The sequence below is a fragment of the Rattus norvegicus genome, chromosome 14 (assembly GCF_021556685.1).
Source record: "Rattus norvegicus strain SHRSP/BbbUtx chromosome 14, alternate assembly SHRSP_T2T, whole genome shotgun sequence".
NCBI classification, from domain to species: Eukaryota; Metazoa; Chordata; class Mammalia; order Rodentia; family Muridae; genus Rattus; species Rattus norvegicus.
Window position 1 is genome coordinate 20,159,245 of NC_141547.1, and position 13,794 is coordinate 20,173,038.

General features: G+C 41.2%; 1 long non-coding RNA gene and 1 pseudogene across 2 annotated transcripts in view; one reads left to right on the forward strand and one right to left on the reverse strand.

Annotated features, from left to right (window-relative positions):
- The window catches only part of LOC108352727 (uncharacterized), a 36,920-nt gene that overhangs the window by 21,304 nt on the left and 1,822 nt on the right, over window positions 1-13,794 (forward strand). The gene's annotated exons all lie outside the window — the stretch shown is intronic.
- Dzip1-ps1 (DAZ interacting protein 1, pseudogene 1) lies at window positions 9,979-12,039 on the reverse strand (annotated as a pseudogene). Its single transcript, NR_003527.2, is given in 1 exon segment — window positions 9,979-12,039. The product of NR_003527.2 is annotated as a DAZ interacting protein 1, pseudogene 1 (transcript).

Here is a 13,794-nt window from a genome sequence, read left to right on the forward strand (position 1 = left end):
CAGATAGGTTCTAGCTAACTGGCTGCTCCTACCGTCTATACTCGGTTAAGTTGGGTTTGAACTTGTGGAATGGGAGCCAGGACAGAACATCTCTGTGTGGTTTGTCAGAAACTGAGACTTAAATGACTGCTTTTAGTGATGTTGCCAGCAAGAAGCATTTGCTCTTCCACACAGAGCCTTTTTCTCCAAACATGCCTTAAAGTAAAGTAGAAAAATGAACCACATGAAGAAGGCTGGTCTCCCACCCCCCCCAACATTCTTGACCAAGAAAAGTTGATTTGGCAGCAAAAAATGGGGTGCACCCTATTTTAAGAATTTAGTGGATATGTGGGTCCCTTAAGCGACCACAATGAAGTGACTGGGTCTGTGGGTGATATAAGAACAGTGCCGTATTGATATAAAGAAAAATATGCAGTAAACTTACCCTAACACACACACAATTTACCACCAGTGCAGTGGGCCACCAGGATGTAGTGAATGCGGTTGACAGTCTTCTCAAAGGACAGAGATGAGATATCTTTGATGAGCCTGAGTTGTGCTTTGTTTGGCTGAATTCCCTGGTCTATGACTACGTGATACTTGCTACCTGTGGAGCTCAGAAGAGAAAATAAACTAAGATAGAGGGCACACTGGGTATTTACAGCTGTGTTAGAGCCTTCCTGTGGCATTGCAAATATGAGTAGTCAAGGAATCAAAGTTTACTTGGGAAGTTGTTGTTAGGATAAGAAAAAGTGGGTTAAGGACTGGAGTAAAATGAACCTTAGAAACACCCACACCTTTATCAAGAGCAGGTCACCAGTGACTTTGACAGCACCACAGGAACACAGAGAAGGTAAGAGACCAGGGGCTGAGGAGAAATACATTTACAGTAAAAAAAAATAGTGGAAAAAAAAGAGGATTTCTCTTTGATTAAACATGTCTATGAAAGTCAAAATAAAACACATTTAAAGTAAAACAAACATGCTAAAGAGTTTGCGACATGCATTTTAAGTTTTGTTTTGTTTTTTGTTTGGTTTTGTTGAGAATTTGGCCTATAGAACACATCAGGAATCAAATTTTAAAGAGAATAAGAATAAACATTTGGGGTTCAAGTTTTCTCAAGAAGTATGCATACTAAATACACAAAGCAGAGTATCCTGCAGTGGGAAAATGCATGCCTCTTCTTTTCTCTGTGTTTTTCTTTTCTTCTTTTGTTTCTTGAGTCACTGTCTTTCTATGAAGTCCTGGTCCTCAAGGTTATAGTGGGCAGTGTAGAGTGTACACTGGCCTCAAACTCTCATCAAATTTCTTGCCTCAACTCTTGTAAGTGTTGGGATTACATACCACCTGCCTTTTCTGTATTATAATTTTCCTTTTTATATAATTATATATTTCTGTAGAGGAAGAAACAAGGTTTGAGGGTTTGGAGAAAGTCATATAATCAAGAGAATTGCAATTCATTCAGCTTTCGCCTTTACACTCTCTTGTATCTAGTAGATAACAACTTACTTTTAGTAGGTACAATTTTCTTTTTCTTTTTCTGGTTGTCATTGGTTACAACAAAAAAATTGTACTGGTATATTGACTGGGATAATATTTAAAGAAAAGACTAGTTTGAGGGGTGTTTAGTCATACAGTATAAAGGTTATCAAAGGTCAGAAGTTGGAGAACATCTTAGTGCAGCTGAGAATGCAGTCAGATACGCCCGCTGTTTACAATAGTGAACAATGTAGTGTCAAAGCTCCCCCTAGTCAGGGCATCTTAGAGGGACCACATCTACAAACAAGTAGTTTGGAAAATGAGTTGTCCAGGATGAACTGAGGGGCAAGGAAAGAGAATAATAACATAGGCAGATTCTAGAAGGGTCCGTTCAGGAAGCAGACTGGGCAGGGCCAGTGGGGATACTGAAGGAGGGGATAGATAAGAGGCACATGGGCCTACAGGACAGACAGAATGGAGTTACTCATCCACCCTATTACATTCCCCATTCCCAGAGGTTGTGGCTTGGGGATTCAATGGTTGGTTAGGACAGAAAGAGTCTTAATAAAATAGAAGACCTTAGACAATCTTAGTATACAAACATGGTGTGATGATGTGCAGCCTAGAGGCATGCTGACAGTTTCCAATGCTGGGACAGAGTTTGCCATCAGGAAGTTTGAGTGAAAGTGACACAGATCTTAGGGCTGACATAATGGCCATCTTTTCATTAGAACCCTATATGTGCCCAACTCTCGAATGCATGTCTGCTCTCTGATGCACTGAGAGGAACAGAAAACGTACATCTACACCAAAGTACCTCAGTGGTACACAGTAAGGCTTTGCGCCAGTGTGTGGAAGCTCTGTGTTCTGTCTTCTGTGGTCAGCAGTTGGTTTATTCACACCTTATTTTATCTTTCTTTCTGTATGTCCCTGCGTAATGCAATTTGAGAACAATTACTTTTCTCTTGTTGAGACCCCAGTTCCCACTCCACAGAATAACTCCTGAAGCAGAGGACAGCTAAAAGTTATTTGTCTTTTTTATTATTATAAAATTATTTTATTTATTTACATTCCAAATGTTACCCCCGTTCTCAGTCCCCTCGCCCCGATTTCTTCATTCCGTTCTTCCTCCCCTTTGCTTCTGAGGGGGTCTCCCCTCCATCCTCCTACACCCACCTCACTCTAGCCAGCATCTCCTTTCCCTGGGGCACCTACAGGATTAGGTGCATCTTCTCCCATTGAGGCCAGACAAGGAAGTCCTCAGCTACATATGTGCTGAGGGCCATTGGCCAGCCACGGTGTATGCTCTTTGGTTGGTGGCATAGTCTCTGGGAGCTCTGAGGGGTTCAGATTAGTTGATACTGTTGTTCTTCTTATGGGGTAAAAGCTTTCTGTGAATGACTATATTTGGAGTGGAGCTCAGAGAACAACAATCTGGTATCTCATCCCATCAAACATGTTCCTTAGTCTATGATTTGCCATTTTGGGTCTTTCTTTCTTCAGAAAACAATGGGCTACTTATAGATCAGTGGTATACAGTGTGATATCATGTATGATACATATGTGGTGGAACAACGAAGACGTAAAAATTAGTTGAGTCAAACTATAACATAATATAACAGAAAATAGCTTTGCCCCCCGAGGGGGGCATGAAACCAAAATTTTAATGCTTACAAGAAGCTTTATTAGTGAAAGTAAAGAAATTCCAATTCCACAAGAGTATAGCTGTCCTTCACTCCTGCTGTGATACCTGCTGCAGCCCACAGCAGGGCACCACAGGGAAGCAACATTTGAGAAGGGAGGTCTACGGTCTACGTGGAGCTTTGTTAGAGGGTATGTAGGTGTAGAAATCAGTGTCTTAGAAGGAAGATATTGTAGAGATTTGTACCAGAAAATTAAAAAATAATGTATTAGTGACTCAACACATTCACCACCAGTTTCACTGACTTTATGGCTTACCCTCCAAGCTCCGCCCAACCCCAACCGTTGGTGGTCAGGCACTGCATGGCTTGAGGTGTAAAGCGTAAGGGCCTTGATTCCTGCACCATCTTTTCATGTGGTAGAGACTCATTATAGTTTCCATTTCCTGGCTATGGCAGCTGAGAGTGTTCGTCACACCCCACCCTTGGCTTGGAATTTTGAGGTCATATGAATTTGGTTGCATCTGTGTGTGTGTGTGTGTGTGTGTGTGTGTGTGTGTGTGTGGTGTGTTTGTATGTGTATATGTATGTATACACATACATATGACCTAGTGTGAGAGAAAATAATATTCAAAAGGCACTGATATCTTTAGGATAATTTGTCTCTGTAGCATGAAGGACCTACTGCAACTGACATGGTGACTGTTGGACTTCCTGTCTGAATTTGGGAACAGCCATGATGCAAATATATACAGAATTCTTAAAATGTAACACCCAAACTAATAATCCCATTGTTTCTAACAAATATATCCTTGCTGCAGTATTTTAGAATTTCATAGTGCTTTTTATTAATTATACTAAATCGTACTATATTGTCTCAGGTTCACCCCACAGTTTTAATGGCATAAAGGGGATCCTTGGTCCTATCAAGAATTATCAGAAACTCTAACCAGAGTAAGTTCTCTGTCACTGGCAACCAATGTAATTTCAGGTAAACTAGTTATTTGGCTAGTTTACTCACTAATGAAATAATACAGAAGATACAAAATTAATGCTTATCTTAAACAGAAGAATGGAAGAGAACTTCTGTACATGTGCAGGAAATAAAAATTAATGCTTACCTTTGGAAACAACGACCAACTTAAGAATACACATGGAGGGACTCATGTAGCAGAGGATGTCATTGTCTGGTATCAAGAGGAGGAGAAGCCCTTGGTCCTATGAAGGCTGGATTCCCTAGAGTAGGCGAATGCCAGGGTGTTGAGGAGGGAGTGGGTGGGTGGGAGTGGGAGCATCCTCATAGAAGCAGGGGGATGGGAGAGTTGGGAAATGGGATATTTGAAATGTAAATACACAGAATATCCAAGAAAAAAAAGAAAATCTATTTCTTCTGAGATAATACTAACTTGGTTTACTTCTGTGTACATAAGTTTTCTGAACCTGGGAACTGTTTTTAATATGCTAATGAGCTAAGACAAAAAATGAACACATACCCTACTTAATTATATTGTCATAATTTTCATTTTAAAACAAAAAGATTCATTTCAGAAAGAAAAATATTCTCTTAAAAATTCTTGAAGCAATAGCAACTGCGTGTATCACTTGCTTACTTGGCATTGCTTCATCTTGTACGTTACTTGAAATCTGGTGCCGTCTACACTACAAACACCATGCTTAAATTACCATCAGCTCTACTTAAAAGCTGTGGGATGAAAACCACATCCATAAACAACAGTCAGGTTGGACTATCCTGTTAGTAAGTTTGACCTTGGGGCACTGAACGATGTCTACTAACACCTGAAATTACCTTGTCTCCACTCTATAGGAAGTGCAAAATCTAGAAGTCCTTTACTACCACCTACAGGAAGAGCCCACACGTTGTCGGCTCCAGGCAGGTGTTTGAAAGAATCGTCATTATAATGGTCACAGTCACTTCAATTCTAAGGATCAGACAAATGAGAAATGTGTGTTAATATTGAGACCAGCATCCTGACTGCCTCGGTCGTGTCTGGTCTGGAAGGAGTGTCTGGGATTATATCCAGAAACATTGCCATCTGTTGTTTGTAACCGGAGAATGTGCTAAATCCTCTGGGGCACCAGGAGGCCTCCTGAAAGTGCTCACTGTGACCATCTGGAACTCTCCAGGTAGAGGTAGTAGTAGGTGAAGAATGAATCCCTCTGGGGATTAGAGCAGCTCTCGACTTCGCTGAGAGCATCTCGGAATTTCCCATCACATTAGATACTCACTAAATCCTAATGGCATGGGCATTAAATTAATTTTTGAACAAAATGTTCTTCTTTATATGAGAAAATTCAGTAATGCTGCAACTAAAATTTAGAGTTCCCATACAATATGGGTTGTTTTGTTGTTGATTTATTTTACTTACTTTTTTTTATAATCCAGGTGTTGCCCTCCCCATCCACCTTTCCTCATACCATTTCTCCAAAAGGATGCCCACCCCCTTCCCCAGCAAGCCTCCCCACTCCCTGAGTCCTCAGATCTCTCAAGGGTTGGGCACATCTACTCCTACTGAGGCTAGACCAGGCACTTCTCTGCCGTATCTGTGTCAGGGGCATCGGGCCAGCTAGTGTATGCTTTCTGGTTAGTGGTTCAGTGTCTGAGAGATCTCAGGGGTCCAGGTTAGTTGAGACTGCTGGTCTTCTTATGGGGTTGCTCTACTCAACTTCTTTCAGCTTTTCCCTAATTCAACCACAGTGGCCCCGACTTTAGTCCAATGGTTGGGTGTAGTTATCTGTGTCTATTTTAGTCAGCCGCTTGTCGGGCCTCTCAGAGAACAGCCATGCTAGGTTCCTGTTTGTAAGTACTGATACTATAGAATCAGTAATAGTGTCAGGCTTTGGAGCCTCCGCTTGAGATGGATCCCAAGTTGGACCGGTCACTGGACCATACAATAGCTTTAAGATCATGTGTAGATTCTTTGTACTTTTTATTGTATTTTATAATAATTGTATTTTGTGGATAACTATATATATTTTTGGTACAGGTTGGAACAAAGCTAATTGTGATAGTCTAAATGACCAGATTGGGTCACTATGGAAGGAAAAGCTAAACACTTTGAAATAAAAGTGAAATATATTTGAGCTGCATGTGCCACTGGCCTTTAATCTGTTACAAAAGCAGGTATCTCATTATTTCTGACACCACACCTTCCAATAAGCCGGTTAAATTAACATCTTATTGTTTACTTTTATGTATTCTTGTTTAGTCTTCAAGTTTTAAGTTACCAGTATTTGTGTGATATATTCTGTCAGGGTATAGCTTAATCACAAATGAGGAGAACGGGAAGAGACATACAGCCTTGGAGGTTCAAGCAGGGGGATGGTTGATTTCCTTTTTTTCTTCATCATAAGGAAAATCATTCTTTTTTATTGGATATTTTTAATTTACATTTTAAATGTTATCCCCTTTCCCCCACCTATTCATCTACCCCTTCCTGCCTCTCCCCCTGACATTCCCCTACACTGGGGGGTCCAGCCTTGGCAGGACCAAGGGCTTCTCCTCCCTTTGGTGCCGGCTGGGCTGTATAGTGAAAGATTGTTTTAAACAAACAAGCATAACTGTATTTTCTAATTTCATATATTATATATTTTAAAGTTAATGACGATACATAGACTATTTAACTTAGATTTTTTTGTTCAGTGGTCAAAATTGTTATAATCAATTTAGTAATTGATTAGGGGAATTAGGAAGTGTGTTTCAAATGTGGTACTAAAAAAAATCAGTAAAAGTCATATTTAAATGTTAAAATAGTAAATGGTTACCGATTCACTGGAAAGACTCCAGGAGTATTGAACATTTCCTCACTAAAAAGCAAAGAGAGAGTTAGTTGTTTAAGAAATTTTAAAAGGTTTTTTAAAATGTTTACTAATGTAATCGATGATTATTTTTATTCAATATAATCAAAGAATCATCTAGTTGTGATCTGAAGTTCATAACTTACCTAAGTAATAGTCATTTCAAACAGATTATCCCTTATAATATCACACAATGCATTTCACGGAGCATTTTTTAATTTCTGGCTTGTATTAAGATTTTACCTTACATATATGTGCACATATGACTGATTGTTCTCACAGAGGACCTGGGTTCAATTGCCAGTACCCACATGACAGCTCACAACTGTCTATAACTCCGAGGTCTGACATCCGCATGCAGGCATACATGCAGGCCAAACTTCTATGCACATAAAAGGAAAAATAAAGAAAATAAATTATTAAATTAAGATATATCTTTTACCGTCTTTCATTTCCTTCCATTAATGCCCCCATAACCCACCTTGCTCTCAGGTTCGTGCCTATATATATATATATATATATATATATAATCAATTCCTGATATATATCTCAGGAATTTCATTGTCAATTTCTCTGAGAAATTAACATATTTATTAAAAATTAAGTATTATACTTAGAAGTCCTGTTCACAGAGGGAAGAGTAGCAAAATAAGGAAAGAAAATTAAGTTTTCTGTCTGTAGAAGATATTTTGCGTAGATGTCTTCATTATTTCATAATTTTCCCAAATGAGAGAAGACCAGCCACCTTGAACAGGGCCACATCCCCACAAACACTGTGTTCTCTGAAGCTGACATTGCTTCCCTTTACCCACCCAGTATGCCATCATGTTCTATTGTGAGGTTTTTGGATGGGGTCCTCCAATTGTTGGGGCTCCATTTCTCCACAACTTGTCAATTCTTTGCGTATTGTCACCACTCACTGCTATCTACCCTTCTCTTATACACATTCATGATCATAAATCACCGTGGCTTCAGTGTCTCTAAGGTGAATTCTTCATGTTCATGCTGGTTAGACATCAAACATCTACTCAAGGAGTACGAGGATGTTTGAACACATCATTATCCCTCCTGAACACACTCCAAATAGTCCTTCAAGTCTGTAACTTATTATACTGTCAGAATTTGCCTCATGAACTAGATAAGCTCCGAGACCTATGTTACTGCAGACTAGCACATGACTAGTGGAAAGTTATACATTTCTCAGCTTTGGTTTCAAAGAGAACATAATCTAACTGGTTGGCACGTATTTTAAAATGATTTAACATTTGTAATAGTTTAACGTTGGCTTTTATACAAAGTTTTATATTCTCAAACAAATTTTATTCTCTTTATTTGCTAGATTTTTTTTAGTCATTTCCGAGAGCTTTAACAGTGGCCGCTAGTATTTTGATAGTGTTTTACTGTATTTGGTTTCTACGTCACTCTAGTGTATAGTTTCAGGTCTTACTAGACAATCCTAATTCCACTACATTTCTGTTTGGCAGTTAAGTCCATAAAGTTTTAGAAGGTGTGGTCTTGGCTTCTGATTGTCACCTATTAATGTAGAAGATGTTTAACCTTCAGCTGATAATTAAAAATGAAAAGATTTGTATGATTACTTACGTGACGGCTTGAGCAGTAATCTTTTTGTTTTCAATTTTTCCTCAATTCCTGTAAATTCTATTATCTAATGTGATCACAGGAGTTGTTCATTTTATTATGGAAGAAGCATCGGTCAAATCTGCCTTTTTAGTTTTAACCCCAATGAGAAATTTCTTAAAAAGTTTTTTTTTTTATTTTTGTTTTCTACATATTTGCAACTTGGCATTTCGAATTGCATGCCCTCCTGTGTGTTGCCCTTGTCACTTATAAAGGGACATAACTCTATTTTCTCTATTTTCATATTTTCCCTCTAAAGCAAAATAGAATTCCTCATAAAAATGATAATTTTCATTTTTAAAAATGTATTCACACTTCAAATTTTGTGCCCCTTCCTGGTCTCTCTTCTGCAACCGCCCATTCTATCCCCTCGCCTTGGCCTCTAAGAGGGTGCTCCTCTACCCACCCACCCACCATCCTTTATCCTTCTAGCATCTCCCTACGCTGGGGCATCAAGCTTCCACAGGACCAAAGGCCTTTTCTCCCATTGATGTCAGACAAAGCCATCCTCTGCTACACATACAGCGGGAGCCATGGACCCAGCCATGTAGTTTTTGGTTGGTGGTTTAGTGTTGGTTTAACCTGAGGGGTCAGGTTAGTTGATATTGCTCTTCCTATGGGGCTGCAATCTCCTTCAGCTCCTTCAGTCCTTCCCCTAACTCTTTCATTGGGGTTCCTGGGCTTAGTCCAATGGTTGGCTTTGAGTATCTGCATCTGTGTTAGTCGGGTGCTGGCAGAGCCTCTCAGGCAGCTGGACCAGGCTCCTGTGGGCAAGCGCTTCTTGCCTCAGCAATATTGTCTGGGTTTGGTGTCTGCAGAGGAAACAGTTTTCCTTCAGTCTCTGCTCCATTTTTTGGCCCTTTCTTTCCTCTGGACAGGAACATTTCTGGGTTAACAATTTAGAGATGTGTGGGTGGCCCCATCCTTCAACTGGGGGCTGTGCCCATCCGCTGGAGGTGGTCTCTACAGGTTCTCTCTCCCCTTTGTTGGGTATTTTGACTACTGTCATCCCCTTTCGGTCCTGAGAACCTCTTGCTTCCCTGGTTTCTGGGACTTTCTAGTGCACCCCTCATTCTCCACCCTCCACTGCTACATGTTTCTATTCATTTAATTTTAATGTTTTTATGCATTGACTATACCTTTTTTTACTAACCTGTTTGAACAACACTGAAAGTCTAGATTCTTTTATTTCTCCTCCCATTCTACTGTTTGTCTATCTTAATTATCCAATATTATTTATATTTTCTTCTAAAGGTCTTTCTTGGTATTTTTGTTGTTGTTAATGCAAACAGTTCTTTATTTACACTTAGAAATAAGAAAAAGAATCAACCTCACGCACAGGTCTTCAACAATACAGGAAGGATCAAGTAACAGAATCCGTATGAGACCAACACTTACCCAATAAAATGACTCTGAAAATGTTTTAAAATATAAAGAAGCATTTATAACCTGGGTATTGAAAATATAAATTTTGTAAGTTTACATCTGTACATGGGGGGAGATGTCTATATTCCTAGAAATATAAAATGTAAATATTATCACAGTATAACAGCGGCAAGAATATATGGGGATAACCAACTATTTTGGGATGAGATTCAACTTATTTTCCTTACTCGTTAGAATGACAAAGTGCCGTCTAAATAATATGTTTTATCAGAGAAACTTCCTCTTTGTAGCCGGTAGTGGTTAATACCGCCTTACAATTGGTCAAATTGCAGAGAACAAGGGATTCTGGAGCCCCAGCTGTGTCTTGGTGAACTGCAGCTGCTCCTGAGACATTTAAAACACACACACACACACACACACACACACACACACACACACACACACACACACACACACACCCCATAGGACTCAGCAGACAACGTGGAGAAGAAAGGGGTGGAAAGACTGTATAAGAGAGTAGGGAGGTCTGCAGCAAAGCAGTGTCTCTGGACCAGACAGAGCGGTAACATTATGTCATCAGGGCGGCCGTAGTTGCCCAAGAAAGACCTGATAACCCTGCTCCTTGCTGCATTCTTCCCTTAAGAACTTTAAACTCATCTGGTCACTGGCTTATTTGCACTCAAGGATGTGCAGCGTCTTTTGGAAACATTGGGAATAAGGAAGTCAGTTTTTAAACCTAGGGGAGTTTCTCCCTGCCCATGTTGACCTCACTCTGCACATTAGATTTCTGGATTTCCAATAATTGATATTCTAAAGATGAATTCTTCAATGTTAACTCCTCAAACTCCTTCCTTAACATGTCCTTGACTTTCTCCATCTCGTTCACCAGTGTCTGCTTTTCTTCCTCCTCCCAACTAACCACTAACTTCTGGAAGTCCTCCTCATTTATTTTCTGCCTTTCATAGTCTGTAGAGGGTCGGACTCTGTGGGTGTGCTGCACCGACTCCAGCTGGGTCCTGGTGACCTGCAGCTGCTCCTTCAACATGGTGACCTCCTCCTGGAGCTTGTCGTTCCTTGCCATTGCCTTTTTCCCAGAACAAGAATCTACAGCAGCGTGGCGGCGATGGAGGTGGCTCCGGAGAGAAGCTTGACTCATAAAGGCCTTGTCACAAAAACCACACTGGTAATGGCTGGCTTGGACCTGGCCCATCATCAGCTGCTGGGCAGACAGCATCTTTTTCCTGCGCCGACACTCCTGTTTGAGAAGTCTGATATCCTCAGCCTGCTTGGCGAGCAGCTGTTTGTTCTGCTCGAAGCCACTCAGGCTCAGGCGTAACCGGTCCTCTACCATGCTCAGCTGTGAGGTGAGGAACTCTTGAGACTGCACCAGGTACTCAATGGTGAGCTGTGCCAGGCGGATGAGTTTCAACAGCAGTGGGTCCACTTCTGCCTGGCAGTATGGGCACTTCTCGCCCTCCAGTTTGCAGAAGGTGATGTTCATGATGTTCTCCTGAAGTGTCAGGATGTCCATAGTTCCCACCACCTTGTCTACATCAATGGTGTCCAGACGCCTCCAGTTCATGTTCTCCAGCCGAGGTCGGAATTGGAAGAAGGGCAGGGGTCCAGAGGCCGAGGTAGAGGTGACACAGGCCCTGGGGGTTGCACCTCCCTCTGGGGCGACTCGATTCTTCTGGCTGTTGGACTGAGGGTAGCAGATGTGTTTCTGGAAGGGCATTCTTGAAATCCAACCCGCTGCTTACACTGCGGCTGGAGGAACAGGACGGTCTTTCTTACCTGGCCAGACGACCTGTAGTCCCAAGACTCTACACCCAATGTGAGAAAGTGACAGCCCAGACCTTGGACCTTCGTTGCAGTGGTTGCAGCCTAAAACCTCAAGGTCCAGGATGTTGCCATGGCAGCGTATGGCCTCACCTCCGAGCCTAAGGTCTGTCTACTCCTGAGCATGCAGACTGCAGCACAAACACGAAGAGTTACATTCTGAAGAAATTAAAAATATTAGAGCAGCTTCCAGACCATGTGACTCTTAGTTTGGGAGTCTTTACAGTGGTGTAGGTGTTGTGGGGGGTGGGGCGTTGCCAGTGGTTTCCATAGAGACCAACGAACTGAGAAAAAAAAAAAGCCAGGCACCTTTTAATCTAGGAGGAAGGATTGGACTAAGTAGGAGGACCCTCCACCCCCTTTTGCTATTTCTGTGGGCCTTCGGTTCCATCCATTACTCTGGCAGGATCAGGGGACCGTTGATCACTGAAGTATTATCAGAATTTAGTACAGGCAGAGGGAGAAAGGCTCATGGACGGGGCTCAGTAGATGCATGAATAAACAAAAGTTGACTGAATTGGGTGCTTGGTTAGGCAGATAGTGGCTCGGGCCCCGTTTTCCTCATATTCTCTCTGGCTAGGGCCTGTTAAAGGGGACGAACCCATGCTCTTGGTCATAAACCTGTGAACTGTGCTGTATATTTATATACGATGGACCAACAAAGACTTTCTAACTGGGTCCTCTCTTTTCCTTCTAACCCAGAAACTCCGACTCTATATCAATCATCATAAAACCAGTGTTCTTCAAATCATCCCCTGCTCTAAATATCCTTATTGATTGCCCAGAGAGGAAGAGTTTCCTTAAGGCCCTTTCTAAGTGCCGCCCTTTGAGCGCTCGTTTAAACTCTCAGGCCACTAAACTTTAGATTTTCCCAAAATATTCCTGATTTTCTTGCAACTAGAATTTCTCAACATTTGGCCATACATAAATCAACTTTAATATCGAAAAAAAATTACAGATTTAGGGCTGGAGAGGGGGCAGTATGTTAACACTAGTTGCCCTTCTAAGGGCGGAGGGGGGGGCGGTTGCGGACGGGGATGGGAGGGGGGGTGGGAGGTTGAATTTTTGTACAGTGACTTGCAACTCTCCATTAACTCGTCCCAGGGGTTCTGTCTCCCTCTCCTGGCCTCTGTTTGTACTGCATTTAGATGGAGCACAGTCATGTGCACGCGAACCCCCATACCCAAAAGTTAAGGTTTATTTATGAGTAAAATATTCTTTTCTAAAAAAAATTCTCAATGTTTTACTTCAAATTCAAGACAGGATATTTTTCTAGAAATTAATTTATATATTTTCACCGTCTTTGTTGTGTCCTCTGTCTGCCTACCCTACCCTGACCCTTGCTTCTCTTGTAGTCATGAGTTCCTTTGTAACCCAGGCTAGCCTCAAACTCTGGCTCTTAATCTGTCTTCCCAGTGCGTGTGTGTGTCCTCAGGATGATATGTGCCACTTGGCCACATTCACCTTTTTACACCCTAGCAAGTCTGTGTTTGCCATGAGCGCACTTTAGATTCTGTGAGTTCTAACAAGTTGCCCGAGACGGGACAAGAAGCTGCCTCAGGAAATGCTCCTTTTAGACATGGATGTGAGAAGAATGGTTGCTAGAGGCTTGGACCTCAACACCACTGGGAAGCTGACTTCTTATTCATCCTGAACAATAAGTAGAATGCTGTTTAACATATTACATGCTTAAGGTCAAGTAAATAATTTTAGTTTAATAAAATAACTTGATAAAAAGGTATGGTTAGATTCCCAGTAATTTCCCCCCACCCCCATGAAGACATTTTTAGAGTAGCCAGTGAAGTAAGGAAACAATATGGACTAACAGAAACTTGTTGTAGAAAGGGCACATATATTGTATATACTGGCACAAGAGCCTTAACTGAAAGCAAGTTGGTCAGCATCCTGAAGACTTTTATTAAATTAGGTTGTCAAAGAAACCCTCAGGGAAAAAGGCTCCACTGAGTGTTTCTGTCCTCAGATAATTAATTCTTTTAAATAGATAGGGTTTTATATT